The 18,460-nt window shown below is 40.9% G+C and overlaps 1 protein-coding gene across 1 annotated transcript in view; it reads left to right on the top strand.

Annotated features, from left to right (window-relative positions):
* Window positions 1-18,460, top strand: part of rbfox3a (RNA binding fox-1 homolog 3a) — a 555,532-nt gene that overhangs the window by 169,664 nt on the left and 367,408 nt on the right. The gene's annotated exons all lie outside the window — the stretch shown is intronic.

The raw sequence follows: 18,460 nt of genomic DNA, 5'->3' as shown, positions 1-18,460 counted from the left end.
CGAGGGTCCATTCGACACGTAATTGTGGGAGTGTGGAAGTTCTCCAGGAGTATGAACGATTGCTGAATGAAGGTAGTTTTTTGATTTTTGTTTTATGGACAGAATTTCTAGCTATAAACAAGTAGTGGAGCTGTTTAGGTTTGACAGCCTTAGGATTCTGTCTTTGTGGTTTGCAGATAAAGTGTTTCTATTGGCTATGTCAAGCAGTGACCTTCAGCCTGCACTGGAAGGCTTGCAGCCAAGAATGAGAATGAGTACCTCTAATTCTGAGGCTCCGCCAATTGGAGGAAATCAAGTATGTTCATGAGTGAGGGGAAAATGGTGATCCCAGACAATTGTGGTGAATAGGGAGGTGAGCCACGGGCATACCTTGTCAGAGAGGAAAATATCATATATATATAACCAAACTGGTTATAAGCTGTACAGTGAAAAAGGTGCCCTCCTCTCTGCATGCACATTCCTTCCCTTCCGCCTATAAAACCTCCACCCCTCTGTCCAGACAATGGCTTCTACAATAAATAATTCATTTTCTAAGAAACAAGTAGAACTGAAAGAATAGCTAAATCATTGGGCTGTTTTTCCTGGAGTGCTCCTTGCTTCAGGCTTGTTGTTTCTATATGGGAAAACACAAAAGTGAGAAAGAAATATTGGAGACCAGCAAAGACACCTAAATATCAGAGGTTAGACCTAGTTACTGTTGGCAGCAGTTAGTCTGGGCCAAATAGCAGCTCGACACCTGTGGGGTTGAAACATCAATAACATTGATGCTGCTATGTCAACTTTATGTTCAACCTTATGTTCAACCTTATGTTTTATTTGTTACTCAGTAGACTCCCTCACTAAAAAAACAATTTTAAGGCTGCAGCTATCATTACTTTAACTTCATTTGATCAGTCAATAAATTGAGTTGGGTATAAAATGAAAATAGGTCAAGTTGTCCGAAAGTGCAAGGAGGCATCTGGCAAGAGTCTAAAACTCAAGGATGCAAGCGATGTTGTGTAAATTTTCTTTATAAATTTCCTGAATGATTAATAATGAATAAAATAACAATTTCTTTTAATTACTCGTGGTCAATTTCATGCTAAATCTGATCTGATACTGCAATCAACTATCAAGTTGGTACTTTAGGACTGATCCAATGTGATGTCACATATTGGTTTGTGAACTGGCAGTTTGAAGCCTAGTTTGGCTGTTTCATGCTGTTTTTATTTTTTTCGCTAATATTATTTGAAGAAATACCAGAGAGACCAGAGTGGAGCTTAGGAGAGTGAGGGTTGCACCTGACCTACCCTGGTCCTGATTGTCGAGCAGGTTGCTGTGTGTGGGAGAGTCAATCACATGGTAGCCACACCATAACACTGCTTTTAGGCCTATTTTCTTTAAATGAGGCCATTGTAGATGTGTTATGCTCTGATTTGGGTGTGTTTCAGTTTTCCACTATGATAAGATGAATAGATGAAATTAAGAAATGACAACACCTGCATTGACAGCCTTGTTAGCTGATCCTTTGTCTTAATAAATCACGATGAGACAAACAATGAAAAACGCCCACATTAGTCAAAACTGCAATAAAACTGTGAAACAGCTGCCAAAGGAAAGGAAAGAAAGCGTCTGTTTTGTTTCCTCAAGCAAAACAGCAAACTTCTTGCATTGTTGTGGGAAATGAAGCCTCTTTATTAGACTTTACTTCAAAGTGATTGAAGAAGCGAGACTGCCTTAGCATGGTAAATAGCAGCAACTCCAGCACCACTATAGCTCATCTCTAGAGGATGGGAGGTGGGTTGAGCATTTAACTCTTGACTGTCAACTTATCATGATGAGGAGGTATGAATGATTTCATCCATTCACCACCCCCTCACCCCATTTATTCCCGTTTTCTCTCCTTTTTTATCTGAACTTATCCCAGGAAAGTATAACAATGTTGCTTTCTAAATAATTTCCTCTCTCCCCAAGATTTCCCCCTCCCCACTTACTCCCACACTTCCCTTCCTGTTCCTCTATTTTTAAATCCCCACCAGCTTTTCCTCCTCACCTCTTCTTCCCTCTCTTTTTTCACATCCTTTCAATCTCCATCACCTTCCTCCCTCCTTCTGCTGGAGTAACCCCCTCTGCTGTTGTCTTCGGTTGAGTCCTGCTTCTATTGATCCCAAACACCCACATCCTGGCTATTTCCAACCAAAACAAACTGTCATATTTTTCACTGCCCGGTATTCTAGAGGATTAGCATTGTAAACACACACACACCCCCCCCCACACCCACCCCCACCCGCCAAATGCCCTGTGTGCTCTATAGTTATACAGTAGGAGCTGCAGATAGAGGGGGCTGGCATCAGTGGGTGGCCTCAAGTACAGTACAATAAGTACAGTGGTAGGAGGGACTGTATTGTTCATGCAGTTAGGCCTCCCAGTTCTGCAGCCATGTGGTCCAGTGGAGATAGCAGGGTGAGTAGGATGGACCTACGGCACAAGTGTGTGTGTGTATGTGTCTGTGTGTCTGTCGTTTTTCCATCTTTTCTTTTTTTAAGTTTTGTTATTTCAAATTAGGGCTGTCAAAATTAATACGTTAATTCAGATAATTAGCTTTGAAAAAAATTGCACAATTAATGTGTCTCAAAATCCCCCGAAAAAGTCTCTCGCAATGCATATCTGTAATGCACTGAGGAAGTTTGTCCAAGCAGAGTTGCAGTAAACCGATGTCCAAGATGACGGCCGGCAGTACAGAGTAAAGCCAGGCATTATTGTGAAGGCACAAAACCCTGGGCTAATTTACCATAATAGATTCAGAAGTGACACATGCACTTTTATTTCACGTTTATTAATTAGTATCGATGCTTCATAAGCGTAATCGATACTCAAATGAGTTACTTTTGAGTATCAATGCATCAATACCGCAGGATCAATACCTCCATCACTAGTGATCAGCTCATTCAGGAGCCCATGAAAGCAAACACTGCTGGCTCGCAAATATCTCGCCACTCTATAACATTGTACATAAGAAGTGGTCAGCTCTTCTCTCTGATAAGCAAATAAACAAGTGAGTCCATCTCAGCAGCTGGCTAAAATATGAATAAGAGGGCCACATCAATGTGGATATTTGTTTGTTTCCAAAATAAAAGAAAGACAAGAAGACAAATAGTGGTTTCTAAATATGAAGTGTTTTTTTTATTTATTTATATATTTCAATCTGGACACCACCTCTGCTCCTTAATTTAAATTAGGTATTTAAACAAGTATTTAAATATATTACGTATTAAGTATTTATATATTGCCTTCTTTCATGGGTTTTTTTTCCCCCACAAAATGAAACACAGTTAATAATGAATGAATACGAATCGTGATTAATCAAAATTAATGTACAGCGGCCATGAAATTAATGTGATTACAAATTTTAATCGTATGACAGCCCTACTTAGACCCAAAATGAACAAAGCTCAATCGTAATCCCGTCCCACTCTACTGACCTTCCTGTCAATTCTTTCACATTATATTCATCAAACCATTTTTTATATGGTTGCCCAGATGGTTCAAAGTGCACCACAACCTAAGAAAACACAAATATCCCCCAAGAAATCAATACATCTTCGCTGACAGTGCTGAAAATACTTACAACACAAGCAAATACGCAATTGTGCTATCAATTAAGAGTGCGCAATCAAATACAGAAATGAAAAGCAAATACTGTCACCACAACCAAATGCAGATACACAACAGTAGTACCATAAATCACAACAGATATTCAGGGGATACAAAAAAATGTATGAACCTGCTCTATGTTATTTCTGACTTTTGAAGTTGAAAAGACAGCACACTGCACATCGATGCATATTAACAAATTTATTAAGTAATTTAGATGTTATATAGCCAGAGATGTATGTGCTACAAAACATTTGAACTGTTTAGTTTTCCAGTGAATACCCGCACATCTGAGGTGTCTTGCAACAATTACAGTCTATGATTACATCTCCTGCCATTATTTTGCATTTAATTTGTTGCTGTGTTTGTCACCTGATGTGCCAAAGTACACTTTTCTACGTAACAAGCTCATTGTGCTCATTAAAGGAATTGCTGCAGAAAGGAGGAAGGAATGGGGAAAGTGAATGTGTAATGAAAACAGACAGTGACAGTGCAGTGTCAAGCAGTGACAACCAGCACTTAAAATTCCGCTTCAGACGGACGAAATGATGAAGGAGTCCGTCCAGCTCAGCAGGATGTATGTGTTGGCAGGGTTTGTGTCACCATGTTCTCAAGTAATTACAAACGCTTTTAAAAGGGAACGGTAAACGACTACTTATTTCATCCCAGTATGTGGCAGGACACTTCATTTACATATTAACACAGTCAAAGATTTAGTGTTCAGTTTCTGTCATTTGGACTTTGGACTGAGTTTAAAAATGAAAATCAATTAAGAAAGACCAAAATAAGTCTTAGGCAGCAGTCGATAATAAAATTGTAGGGTCAGTCAGTAGTATCCCTAATGCTTTCTTTCTATGTACACAATAGGTGTAATTTCTCTTTAAATAGTATTCTACCTATTTGCTCATCTTATTCTAGCTTTAAGTTCACATAGTCCCAAGCAAGGCATCTGGAGCTCCATTAGCTGTACTGGCAAGGAGCGCCAATCCCAGCTCACATTAGGTGAAAGCAGGGTGCACTCTGACCAGGTGGCCAATCTTTTGTAGAGACCACAAACAACTACTCATCCTCATGCTTATGCTTACAGGCAATTAAGACTCAGCAATCAACCTATCATACCTGTCCATGAACTGAAGGAGGAGCCAGTGTACCTGGAGAACACACACACAGGCACTGGGAGAACATACAATTGGAAAGGCCTGAGGCAATGCAATCATACCCAAAAACCTCTGCACTGCACCACTATAACCCTATAACCCTAACCCTAACCCCACCCCAGCAATGAGCTGCACACCAGAAACCCAACAGGAACACTTTGCAATGGAATCATTATGTCATGTTGGCTCTAACTGACAGGTTTTAATTTTGAAGACCACCATCTGAACTAATTTTAGCATGAACTCAATGCCCCAAGAACCCCCCCCTACATGAAAGCGCTTCCAGCATCCTATAACAGTCCCTTATTGGCCCTCGGTGGGGCAGGTCACAGGGTTTGTTTGCATTCACTTTGAAGCTGCCGTGTACTTCCATTGATGTAGGGAGAAGTTAAGTAATTTTTAATCTTCAAAAAAGGTCTGTTTTCATGCAATTTACCACTGACCTGTGTCACTCAAGGTTCTTCTGTGGAGATACTTAGTTTCAGGAAAACTGGAAAAATATAGATGCTCTGAAATATAAATATATATATACATTACAGTACAGTACAGCCTGATACTAAAATGTAATTTCAGTGTCAATTTCAGAAATGTCACATTTTAATGTATGTGTACACTCTGTCTTGAGTTTAATTAGCACCAGCTATCCACTATGGAAATGTGAAACCAGCATCTCAGTATCAATAATTACTTAGGAAGGACATTTTAAAATTCTATTCGCTTTACTTTTGGGGGTGAAAATTCAGTTGTTTAAATGCACTCGAGACCCTGGCAGAGGGCTGTCAACATTTGGGTTCATTAATTCTTTTTTGGCTCCATTTTGGAAAGATGGAGTGTGTGGTGTCTTTCTACGGGCCCTGTTCAGTTCAAAGTAATTGTAAACAATTAATTGAGAATTGATATATACATAATCATTATTTTGCCTAATCAGCAACAACTGTACAGTGCACAGCATTTATGACATTGTAAATACATTGAGCCCATTTGTTTTTCCTTGAGGAATTTTTGAGGATATTATATAGTGGATAGATTTACATGAGCTTCTGTCAGGCCAAATAATAAGAAAATCACCTCTTCTATATGAAAACTGAGAAAGTATCAAATATTCTACAAAGAAAGTCATACAGCCTATATTCATCCAGCTTTTAAAACCACAAACAAATCGTATGGCTATCACTTTAGCACAACCTGACCTCTGCCTGCGCTGGAGCTTATTTAGTCACCACAAGTAAGTAAACCTGGTGTTCATTTGTATATACTCATTAATGCTACACTAACTACAACCTATTGTTACTTACCTTATATTTGGCTGCCTACAGTGTATTATTCTCTACATGGCGGTCACTTTGCAAGCTGATTATAGAAATGGTTTGAAAAGAGCCATACTTGCTCCAGCACTGAAACAAACATTTCTCTACCTTTAACCGTGTTTTTTCATCATGTCATTTGGCCACAGCAGTCTTTTAAATAAGCATGAGCTTCAGTGGTCCAGGAATTGTGGGGGTCCCTCTCGGTCTAGATGGACTGACCTTGGGGACCCTCGGGACAGCTCAGCTGCATGGTCTGAACTTAAAAGCTCAAACTGTATAACTGGTTTTAAAGGGCAATCTAAATGTATTATATATGCTGAACCTGCTCTAATGGACATTTAATATTTTTCATTTACTTCCTATTTGATGCTATTATTTGTCTACTCCATTTCTTAGTTGTTTTTGTTGTTTTGAAAATACCATATCAAGACATTGAAAGTAAGGTATTATTGGATGTGTAGATTTTGTGTGTGCAAAGCATTAGTGAAGTAATTTATCAGTATAAACCTAAACTATGCACACCATGAGCCCTCATTACTGCATCACACTAAGCAAAACAATAAAAAAAAAAATTATAACCTTTGGAAAACCTCATCTCCTCCTCTGTCCCTGACAAACACACTCATGCACACACTTGTTCAGGGGCCAGATATATCTCCTCTCCTGCGGCCGCTCTCAGGGTTTGTTCCCTCTCTTTTTATCACTTTTCCATTTTTAACCCCCCAGGCATGGTGGTGCAGTAAATCAGAGCAGTACGCACCTTGTCATCCTACGATTACCTGCTGAAAAATAAAGTGACTCGATACCTGACCATGAAAATAGAAGCTACACACACGTACTGGGCCTGGGTGTGCATGTGTGCGTTTATGGCTCTAGCACCTTGCAGCCATTCTTTAGTGGCATGGCTGACAATGGCAAATAGAGCCAATGCAATAACTTGACCTTATATATGTGTGAGCGTGTGTGCAGCTCGGTGCCACGTTCTCACACAACACTGATGTAATTGATGACTCTGTGGCTTTTAACCAAGTGTGTGTTTTGCTTACAAAAGTCCACGGCCCACCCACCTGTGCTGATGCTAATCACAGGCCAAGTTTGGGACTCCAGCGGTGCCTGTATCAGATGAACCTCTGTGGGTAATCCCTCACCCGCGAGACTACAGCAGCACAGCTGGGGCTGCTTCACTTCCTCCTCCACTACACTGACTGTGCCTTAACACTCCACAGTCACCATATCACAGAGAAGGGAAGCCGAGCAAATCCAATTAAAACTTTTATCTATGATGCTAGACACTTTCTTGGATGAATGTGTTGCTTTATTGTTGCAATATTTGGATGGGGCTGATCCAAGAGGAGTCAGCAGAGAGGAGAGCACAACCAGGATTTTCTTTATCTGTTACAAACCTGAAATAAGAATTGAGAAGGATTGGGAGGGCAGGGAGGTCCTCAGAGTCATCCAGCCCATGCCTTTTAGACTTATGAGATTTCATGTATTTTAACCTCCCTTCCAAGGCCAGTTCATTGCCAGAGGGCTATGAGCAGTTCCAATATTGTTGGCTTGGTTTGTCTTATTATTTCGTCTGATCTAAGAACAGTAACCAGATTAAGACCTTGTTTACAGAGAGGTCTCCGATGTCATTTCAGTCAAAGGTGTTAAAGTCAGTCAGTCAAAGTCAGGGGTCAAGTCCAGCAGAAAGTCTTTACCTGCGCTAAGTGTTTAAGCTATATCTGCCTGTCAGCTTTGATGATAGATTGTAAAATATGTTTTATGTGAAACATAAGTGATTCAGTACCAGGTAGGTGAAAGCTTGGATTTGAGTCTCCAGGAAAAAAAACAGGTTAGTAGTTTGTTGAATACCACAGGGATTTGAACAGACATTAACTTAGTTATTGATTATAGTACTGAAATAAAGGAAAATTATATTTTGAGAACTCAGATATATGAATCAGAATTTCAGTTGGAAGTCATATTTGCAATGTGCTGAGATAAATAAATACGTGATTTCTAATTGGGCTTGCTTAAGGAAAACATGTTCCTTTAAATTTCGAGAGTGTGACATAAAGGATCATTTTGTTTTGTACAATCTCCTTTTGAAAATCTAATAACACAATCTTGTGAGGGCAGCACAGCAGCGTAGTGGTTAGCGCTGTTGCCCTCACAGGTCACGGGTTTGGTTCCCGGCTTGGCTCCTTTCTGTGCGGAGTTTCTCCCTGTGTCTGCGTGGGTTTCCGCGTACTGTCCTAAGACATGCATGTATAGGTTAACTGAACTGACTCTAAATTGAGTGTAGGTGTGAATGTGAGTGTGAGTGGTTGTTTGTCCTTGTGTGTTGGCCCTGTGATGGACTGGCAACCTGTCCAGGGTGTACCCTGCCCCTTGCCTGATGTGAGCTGAGATTGGCTCCAGCAGTAACATGACCCGGAAATGGATAAAGCATTTGGAGATGAATGAATGAATGAACAATCTTGTGAATGTGTTTCACATAATGTAGGTAGCATATGAGATTATAATTTAACATCACTTTATTTATTTTTCTTTACATTGACATGTCTGACAGGTCACTTCACAAACTTACTTTTTCTCCACTTAGTTCAGGAGAAGTAAAAGAGAGGGTTTGGAAAAGAGATAGAGTGAGGGAATATGGCAACATGCTGTACGCTGTAGGGTAGATGCACTCAAAACCTCATTGGTCACAGGCCTGGAAACACAGCAGAAGGTGCGGTACCATCTATAGTACCAGCCAAAAGTTTGGACACACAGACAAGGAAGATGCAATATCATCTGCACGACAGGAATATAAAGCACAGACAACTTTGTCACAGTCATATTTCTTGTATAATATGGGACGCTTAATGAAGCTCCATTTTAGTTTAACCTGAGCAGGTCTGACGCTGAGCAGTTGCTTTTTACAGCAGCTGTTCAGCATCAGACCAACGTCTTGTGTTTCATGCTCCTTTGAAAAGAGAGGTCACAAGAGAGACCTCAAGGTGTGGGGGACAGACCAGGGCGGGTTCAGGGGGCACAGAGGGCAGCAGTGTGCTGCAGTCATCTGACTTTCCCCCACCTTCCTCTTCTTTCCGACTAATCTTAATGCGAAACACCACATGCAGGGTAACTTATTCACACTGCAGGACAATGCTTCCTCAACAGGGCAGGGATTGAGGAAGCACAGGAAAGGGGACACTCTCACTTGTAGTTAGTCATGGCATGACTCGGGGGGCCAAGTCCTCTGTGGTTACGTGGCCCTATCGGGAAGAGGGTCTTATGGGGCTTCGTGGCAGGGCTTTGTCTCCTGGCAATGTCTGTGGTGATGGGTCAATGGTGTCTCCCTGGCGGCCTCTATGGCTTGCCACTTCCTCTCTCCCTTCTGGTGGGGGGGCTTCTCCTGGTGTATGGAAGATCTCTCTTTCCCACAGTGTCCTGGGTCTGTAGCATTACAGCCCCCCGCCCCTGCATTCTTTCACCCCTTTGGGCACTCAGCTGGCGTCTGCCTTCAGGGGCACTGCTGGGGCTTCTGGGTGGGTCTTTTCAGCCGGTGGGGTGCCTCAGGCTCGCCAGGTGGGTCGGGGGTGTGAATGGCTGAATGGTGGTGGGGGCATGGGGGGCATGGGGCCCTCCTGTCCTGCTCCAATGTGTGTTTGCTTGGGCGGTTCAGAGGTGTTCGCCATTACTACCCTGGAAGATTGGGGGCTGCAGCGTGCCATGTGGCTGCAGTGGCTGTCTTGGTTTGGTGCCTCATGTTCTCCCACACGTGGGGTGGTGGGTGAGCCGGGGTCTCTGACCCAACTCTAGGCCCTGGTCTTGCTCATATTTAGGGAATGTACACATGCATGTGCAGTTTCACTTGCCAGCTCGGGATGGGTCATATCATGAAGAATTGATGAATCCTGCCTAAAATGGGCTGAGCTGTTATTTCATTCCAAGACCTATGAGAATTCTTCTGGACTCTCATAATCCTGAGTGAGGTAACAGGAAAAGCACAGGGTCCTTTGTTCCGCCAGTTCCTACCAGCACCACCTGCTTCCTTTCCCCTGTCCATCCTCCTGCATCTTGTCTGTCTTTTGCTCCCCCCTTTATTCACTGAGGTGTAGCACTGCCCTCCCTCCCACACAAAGGCCATTCAACTCTATAAAGATCACAAACTAGCTTCCAGGGCGGGCTAGTGATGGTCACAGACTTGCACGAGAATAATTACATATTTAGCTGCAAGACTGTAACTGCATCAATCTCATGTAAAGTTGACACCCTATGGTGTTAAACAATGAGGACAAATATGCAGACAAAAGAAAAAAAAAGAAAAAAGAAAAAGAGAGGCCACCACACTGTAGCAGTTTACCCTCCATCAAACTTCTGCTTTGCCCTGAACTCTGCGGGACCTGACAAAATTTAACAGGATGCTGTCATTCATGTATGGAGAAAACAAAGAGCAGGAAGAATGGGAATTGTTTTGCCTTGAGGCAAGCTACCAGGCGTCAGACTGGGAGTCCTCTGGCATCAGAATGACTCAACACATACGCAGTTTGACTTAAACATGTATGCTGAGCTGAAAGTGAGGAGGCACATTATGAGTTGCTATTGGCATGATTTCTTCTGCTATGACTGATTGAGCAAGAATCTGGTCAAGACACTACAGCGACTTACAAAGCATCTAGTGTAACAAAATTCTTTTAATTGCCATTATTGATCACTACTATTCTCACGTCTTCTGTTATTTTTATATACTGCTGATATTTACTAATGCACATTTAGTGGTACCAGCCATTAATCCTTTGTACATCTGCTTGCAATTTCATAGTGTCTCCTCCTGCTCTTTTTTCTCTCTCTCTACCCCCCCACCTGCACTTTTTCTCTCTCCTTCTTCCTCTCCCTTTTTCACTTTCAACCAAACCTGAGGTTTCTGCCTCTTAGAGGACCAGCTCTATATGTAAAGTAATCTTGTTATGATTTTGTGCTGTATATAATATATACATAATATATAATATATAATATATATATAATATATATAATATATATAATAATAATATATACATAATATACCTGATGCCTGATATTGTATTATTATTCTCATATATTGTGTTTCCCTGTAACTAGCTAAGTTCATTGCAACAAGGGACATTTTGACCAGCGCAGTGCATGAGTGATTTGGTATCAGTTGAGCCTGCAAAGTGTACATTTAAGGTTAAATACTACGATTGATTTTACAGGGGCAGAAAATGTTTTTAAAATTTGAAGAAACCAAGTAAAGATACAGGGAAATAAATAGAATTTACTTGTGTAAATGTTAAAAGTGTGAACTTTTTTTTATTCCCTTTTTAAATTATTCCAAAAATAATTTTATATCGTAAATGATATTATAAACTATATCTATAAATCCTAACATGTTTGGGGGGAATAACATTGAATTGTTGGTGAATGATAGCCTTGTAAAGCCAGACTAATAAAGCCATTGGAAATAAATATCAAAATAAAAACACAAGTAAAAAATTGAACCTTGACTTAAATTGGAAATTTAGTGTACGGATGCAAGCACTTCCTATATAAAAGTGTACAGAAAAATATAAAGTGGATCAGCAAATATATGTACCTCCCTTCCTAATATTTCCAACTCTCAACCTCCTCCTCTCCCTACATTAGCTCGTCATTAACCTGTTATTATTAAGTAGTTATTTTATTGTATTGTTTTCAATTTCATCTTCAATTTCATTGTCCGTTCTGTTAATATCAGTGTACCTTATCTGTTGTTCTGATGGTCAAACAAATCAAGAAAAGGCAAGATGTTTTGCTTTTTAAATAGTGATGGCTTTTGTCTTGATTCCTGACATTTCATACATGAAAGAGTTACTGCACTTGAGGAAATAATGTCAAGTTGATCAAAGATGAATTTTTTAGTGTCAAGTCATTGTGGTCTAATAATCTTCAGGCCTGTTTCCAGTTTACCTGCTAAGAAAGGCAGCTTACTACATTCCTGCCATTGCTTGTTCCTGAAGAGTGAGTGAAATGCTAATCAAGAGCTACTGTTGTATTAAAGTGGAGTGGACTGTGTCTACTGAGTTGCAATATCCGCTTTGATGAAGAGCTGAGGTAAAAAGTTTAATGTATTGATGTGTCTCTGTCTTGAGTTCAGTTTGAAACACAAACTTCAGACCAGACACACGAGCAAGCCTTGTGTCAGTCAGGGGCAGGGGCAGTCAGCTGGCACCTGCAGATATTGACATCTAGTCACAGATCATTAACGCCGCAGGTCTACTTCTGAGTGTTAAGGCGTGTATCTTTCTACATCTCTACCTTTTCATTCAGGTCTGCATAATTCCAGCAGTTCTTACTTTCCATTCCTGTGCCACGCTTTCCCTGTGATAATCTTTTCTTGTCCTTCTCTCTCATTCCCATCTTATGATGTTGCCTATTTTATGTTGCTCTCTCCTTGTCATCATCATCATTGTTAAAATAGCCCTTTAGTTTGTCTGTGCTCTGAGAGATGGCTGAGAGGTTACACACAGTTGCATCATGGCAGAAAAGTAACTCACCCTACAGTTTTTCCCCCCTTTGTGTTGGTTTTTGCTACTGGAGAGATGATTTAGTCTTAGTGTATGTGTTGCTTAGTGTGTAGATATGTGTGTGTGTGTGTGTGTGTGTGTGTGTGTGTGTGTGTGGAGTGAGGATGTTGGTGCATAGTTATCAGTGTGTGTAGGTGACTTTAGCCTCCTCATTAGGAGTAGTTGTCTTGGCTGCCTGTGATAGAGAAAGAAACTGTGGAAAGTAACAGAAGGAGGGATGAAAGAAGAAAGGGTAACTTAAAGAGAAGTGTGTGTGCTTATGCGTGGGGGTGGAGGAGGGGGACCTGTCACTTTACATTTAAGCAGCAGATTCACGCCACAGTGGGCTAACGGACAAACAATCCATCCTTATTTACCATGCTCAATGCCAATCCCATTGAATTGGAGGGAATTGGATTCCCACATCCAGGGGCGAATTCTTTTCAATTTGAAGGACCCCATTAAAAGTCTTTTTTCAGTCTGCCTCTGTTTCACTCTTTACTGCTCTCCCCCTTTCATTCTCTGGAAGTTTACCAGTTGAGTTGGAACTGTCACGACATAAACGCAAGGCACAGATACTACATATCTACAAACACCAACATCAGTCGCAACATCAGAGGTATAATGTGTAAGATCACACTACTTTGCACACACAGGTGGCAGCGTTTCAGCCCTTCGACCAACTCACCCCACCTCAGTCCTGCCCAGTCTCATAGTGGCAGTCAAAAGTGGTTACAATATAAAGGTAAACTGGATCCATTAAATACTAATGTACAGTAATCATGTAGAAAATTAGGTTTAAGTTACATAAATAGCCGACAATGGCCAGTCAGAAACAAGCAACATTTCAGGAAACTGCTAAATCAGACATCCTGTCATCACACCAAAATCCACTTATACCACTTGAAAAATGTATTGCTAGAGTCCTAACTAACTGTTGTGTTCATGTCTTAATCATGTTACCTACCTAATAAACATTTTTAATAGAAGTTTATATACCACTACTTTACAAAACAAAAACAAAAATACCCAATAAAACTCTTGAAGCATTATCAGACTTGCGAAAACACCTGACAATGATTCATCAGTTGCTCTTTTATCCCTTGTCTACATTATAGTCAAAGTCTGAGCTGAGCTGAAGAAAGTCACAGGACAAACAATAAGTTAAATGTACTTAACTGGTTCTGTGATGTTGGGAAGAAAACCTCAGACACACAGAATGCTTTTGAATTTTTGGCCTTTTCATGTGGTATTCACCCAATGTCTGGCAAATATTGCAGTAAATCCTTTCCCTTAGTCCCTTTACTCTAAGTTATTGTTCCACACAAACACATTTATGTTATGGTAACATAATGTACACTGGGCATATGGTTACGGTCACGGGCATGAGAACAGCTCATTCTGTCATATTTATTTTCACTGTGATCCTGCTCAATCATCATAGTGTCTACCAGAGATCCAGGAGAAATTGTGGAAACTGCGTTCCTGGTTTGACACAAAGTCAAAGTCAGCAGAATCTGTGCCTCCTCACTTTGTTCTAAGAAACTTAGTTATGTTGTCTTTATTTAAGCTTGATTTGAAATAATGCTCCTTCACCTTGAGGGGACGTAGTTCATGTGAGATTGGGTGTCGGATTAGGATGCTTCTTGGATGCCTATGTGGAATATTTCTGGGCTTGTCCAACTTCTGGAAGCCCCCCTGTCATACATAAAATCACAGAAGAAAATTGCTTGGTCAGAATTTGCGTAACGTACTGTATTTCACTCTTGCAATCAATCACATTGATTCACCACTTGTTTTTTCAGTGCAATAAAACCATAGGTCTCCCACCATCTGTCCTTCACACGTGATATCTCAGACAGTCCAAGGGCTGATGTATTTTGCCAACTTGTGAAATATATCGTTGTAGTGGCCAGTTTCCTATACTTCAAAAGTTCCATTCATTTCATGAAGTTCCAATAGCCACTGTGGAGACTGCCTGGGGGATAAGTCCTGACGCACAAAAATTGCAGTAAAAAATAATGCCAATGTCCAGAAGTTGAAAATGATGAACTGAAGATTTATTCCAAAATCCAGGGTTATGCCGAAAAAGAAGAAATGTACTTTCAAAAGATAAATAATGTCAAATAAACAATTCTCTTTGTCTCAAAAGCATGAGGTGTGTGTGTGTGAGTATGGTCAAAAGACTGTGTGCTCCCAGTATAGCCACATGCTAGCTGGCTCCACCCTTGGCTTTAATAGTTGCTTCAACTTGCAGAAGGGGGTAAGACTCTAAAATCCATAAATGCACACATCAACACAAAGCATCCACACATACAAGAAAGTAAACAATAATTAATAAATAATAAAATCATATTTCTGGCTCCTAAAATCGTAACATGGCAATTTTGTCTGAAGGGGGTACTCTAATTTTTCCTAAAGGGCCACTCACGTCTGACTGGCTTAGGATGAGCCCATCTGTGGTCTGAGTGAAGTGGGCCGTGAGCAGCTGGATAACATGGTTTGCCACCTCAATGTCCTCACTTTATGAGAGGACAGCCTGGATATCTTTATGGGTGGGATTGTTCTACAAGTATTCTATGATTGATCTCCCACATTCTTAAAGCTTATAAAGCTTAAGATGAATAGAGATGTACTTTTGATTGAAGAGGTCAATCCTTTTGTTTCTCAGTGGTAGGAGCTTGAATGGCATTTAAATGTTGACATTGGGTCTCCATGAGACTACATGACTCTGTATCTTTCAAAGGCACTTACACCTTCCTGGCCATAGATTGCCTCTGCACTTTGGTGGCAAGCAAAGCTGCTGTCATGGTTTGACTTCTCATCCCGAGTTTTTACTCAATTTAGGAGCAAAAGAATAAACCGCCAACCATAAATGAGCCCTGAAAAATATCAGCAAAAATCTTGGGGTTCTGCCTTACGATAGTTTGACAAACGTAAACTGATTCTAGCCTGGCATTTCCTTATTGTCAAATGTGTTGTGCTGCTGTGCAGAGGTTGTCTCATGGTTTTGACAGTGGCTAAATGGATTTCTCGTGACATTTAGTCTCATTGCGCATTAAACCTTTCTGACTGTGTTTTGGGGATTTACTATGGCATACTTGACAAAGTGGCTTGTAGAATTAAGGAAACTTCTTCATATGACCAAAGTGTACTAGTGTGAGCTGGTGGCTGGTGCTCTTAGCTTGTTAGCTGATTATGTTCCTCCTTCACTGACTCCAATGGAAAACAACCTTTAATTAATTGCATGTTTGATTGAAATGTATTGAGGTAAACATTCCTTGCCTGCCGCATTCTCTTCAAGGGAAATAGACTTTTATTCATTATAAAAGGAGAAACATAAGAACAACAATATAATGTCTTTTGTCTGTTTTCAGTTTCCAGCCTTCGGCTTTCAGGGCATTACCTACACTGGTTATGTCAGCTTATGCGCCACAAATATTTCTTTCATTTTGAAAAACATGACTGATAACACAATTCTCTTGATCACCATCAAGATTATCATCACTCATCAAGAATTGTAGTGGTTTGCGCTGTCGCCCCACCATAAGAAGGTTACGGGTTTGGTTCCCAGCCTGGGTCCTTTCTGTGTGGCATATTCGCCCGTGTCTGCGTGGGTTTCCTCTGGGTACTCCGGTTTCCTCCCACCGTCCAAAGACATGAATGTCTAGGCTAACTCGTTACTCTAAATTGTCCATAGGTGTGAGTGGTTGTTTGTCTGTTTGTCTCTGTGTGTTGGCCCTGTGATGGACTGGCGACCTGTCCAGGGTGTACCCTGCCTCTCGCATTGGCTGGGATTGGCTCCAGCAGCCCCGCGACCAATAAATGGAAAAGCGGTAGAAGATGAATGAATGGATGGAGCAACAGCTTGTAGTTTAGAAAAAACTACCCAAAACTGAATCACCTGCTTATCGCATTTTCTAAATGGACGTACCTCGAGTCAAAATTTCTTTAGCTCAGTTGCAGTGCGTAATTTTTGCCCACTTTACCATGTCTTTACCATGTCTGACCAAAAGTGTCCAATAAACTATACATTGAATGACATCGGGGATCAGATCCTTAACAGGACTGAAGACTGTTCTGCATCAGATGTAGGGAGAAAACTGAGCAAAAATTTTGGTCTAAAGGAGAACCTCTCTCTTCCTGGTCCCTATAGATTTCTCTGAGCTTTCTGAAAGATTCTCCTCAAAGGACAGCCACCATAATTTGGCATCTTTTAATTATGTTTGACCGTGGTCGTCAGAGTCAGAGTGCTAGATGAGTAAAATGAAGCATTGAGGAGGTAAAAAGGAAAGGAACAAAGAAAGGTGTGGATGAATCGGAACATGGAGAGGAAGAAAATGACAGGCAGTAGTGGATGGATAGATGAGATAGATGAGGAATTGCTTTCACTTCCAGGTCGTGAGTGGCTCAGCTCAGAGTGCTTTTCAAAGTGCAACACTCCTGAAATGCCTCAGCGGGCTTCTTACAGCCCCTGATAACATTTTCGCAACACTCTCATTACCTTCTCAAAACACTCCCCTGCTGCAACACGCAAAATATACATTCAGGACCACATACACACACACAATCACATATTCTGCATCCTTCCCCCACCCCTGTTTAACAGGGTAAATCTGACAGGATGGATTGTCTCAGTGCCACAGGGAGAGTGGGTTGCAATGCTGGCAACTAAATAACCAGTGACAAGGAAAGAAAATATTAATATCCATAAGAGTTGTGTCAGGGTGGTGGTCCGCATGGATTCCCCCATTCTTTGTTATTCACAGAGAACTAGAGACTGGCAACAGGACCAGCCCCGTTTGTTAATTTGGTCGCGGTAATATTCCAATAAATCATACTGTGACAGTGGACGATAAGTGTGCAGGCTGCTCCCCCAGGACACACTGTACACCATAGCATGGCTTTGTTTGTTGTTTAGCTGCACTGTCTTGATTGTTGGGAAGGATTTGATGCAGAATATATTTATTTTACTATACTTTTATCAACACCTCTGCTGCCTATAATTGAAAGTGTTAAAGCACTTTGAAGCATTTGCCTACCATACATGAAAGAGGCCAAGGAAAACTATTTGCAAACCCACTTATTCGGTGGTTTCTTTCTTTTCTAGCGCTGATGTGATTCGTCATTGGATCACATGATTTAAACAAAGTAAGTTTTGCTGTAGAGGCGTCAGACCCAGCCCTGTTGTCAGCCCATGCTTCCTGTTTTGATCCTCCAATTAGCTGATGCAGCAATGTATTATGCAGGCATGAGATGGATGTAAAATGTTGTTTCTCTCTCTCAGAAAGTCAGCAGATCAGGGTGTTTCTAGAATTTCTAGAATCTGCTCCTCCTAATGGTGTTGTGACCGCTCATATTCCCACCTTATGACTCCATGAAGTGCAGAGTCGCTTGTTAGGCACATTAAAATGTCAAACTCTATCTTCATGAGCTGTTGGTAGATGATACCAATTACACCCTGTTATGTTGCTATATTTTTGACCAATATGCACTGTAATTAGGTTTAACATTTTAACTTGGCTTTTAATTTATTATACTGTTTTAAATATATGGATGTGGTAATGAATGAGATGCAAAATATGGGAGATGTGGGTAGCTGTAGCTCCTGACATGTTTCCAAGGAAGGCTGGCCTTATACGTATATGAGATGAATGCAGACTGACGACAAAATCAACAACACCGATTAATTATGGGCTATTATCCTTTCTGCTCCTCACAGCAATATAATGGTATCAAAGCATTCAGCAATGAATTCGTATAGAAATATACAGGGAAGTAAAGGTCTCCTGTGCCAAAGTTGCAATCAATTCTCGAACAGTCTGGGACT

Source organism: Echeneis naucrates, chromosome 19, assembly GCF_900963305.1.
Source record: "Echeneis naucrates chromosome 19, fEcheNa1.1, whole genome shotgun sequence".
NCBI classification, from domain to species: Eukaryota; Metazoa; Chordata; class Actinopteri; order Carangiformes; family Echeneidae; genus Echeneis; species Echeneis naucrates.
Note: the sequence above shows the minus strand (reverse complement) of the source record. Positions and strands in the feature narration are given on the sequence as shown.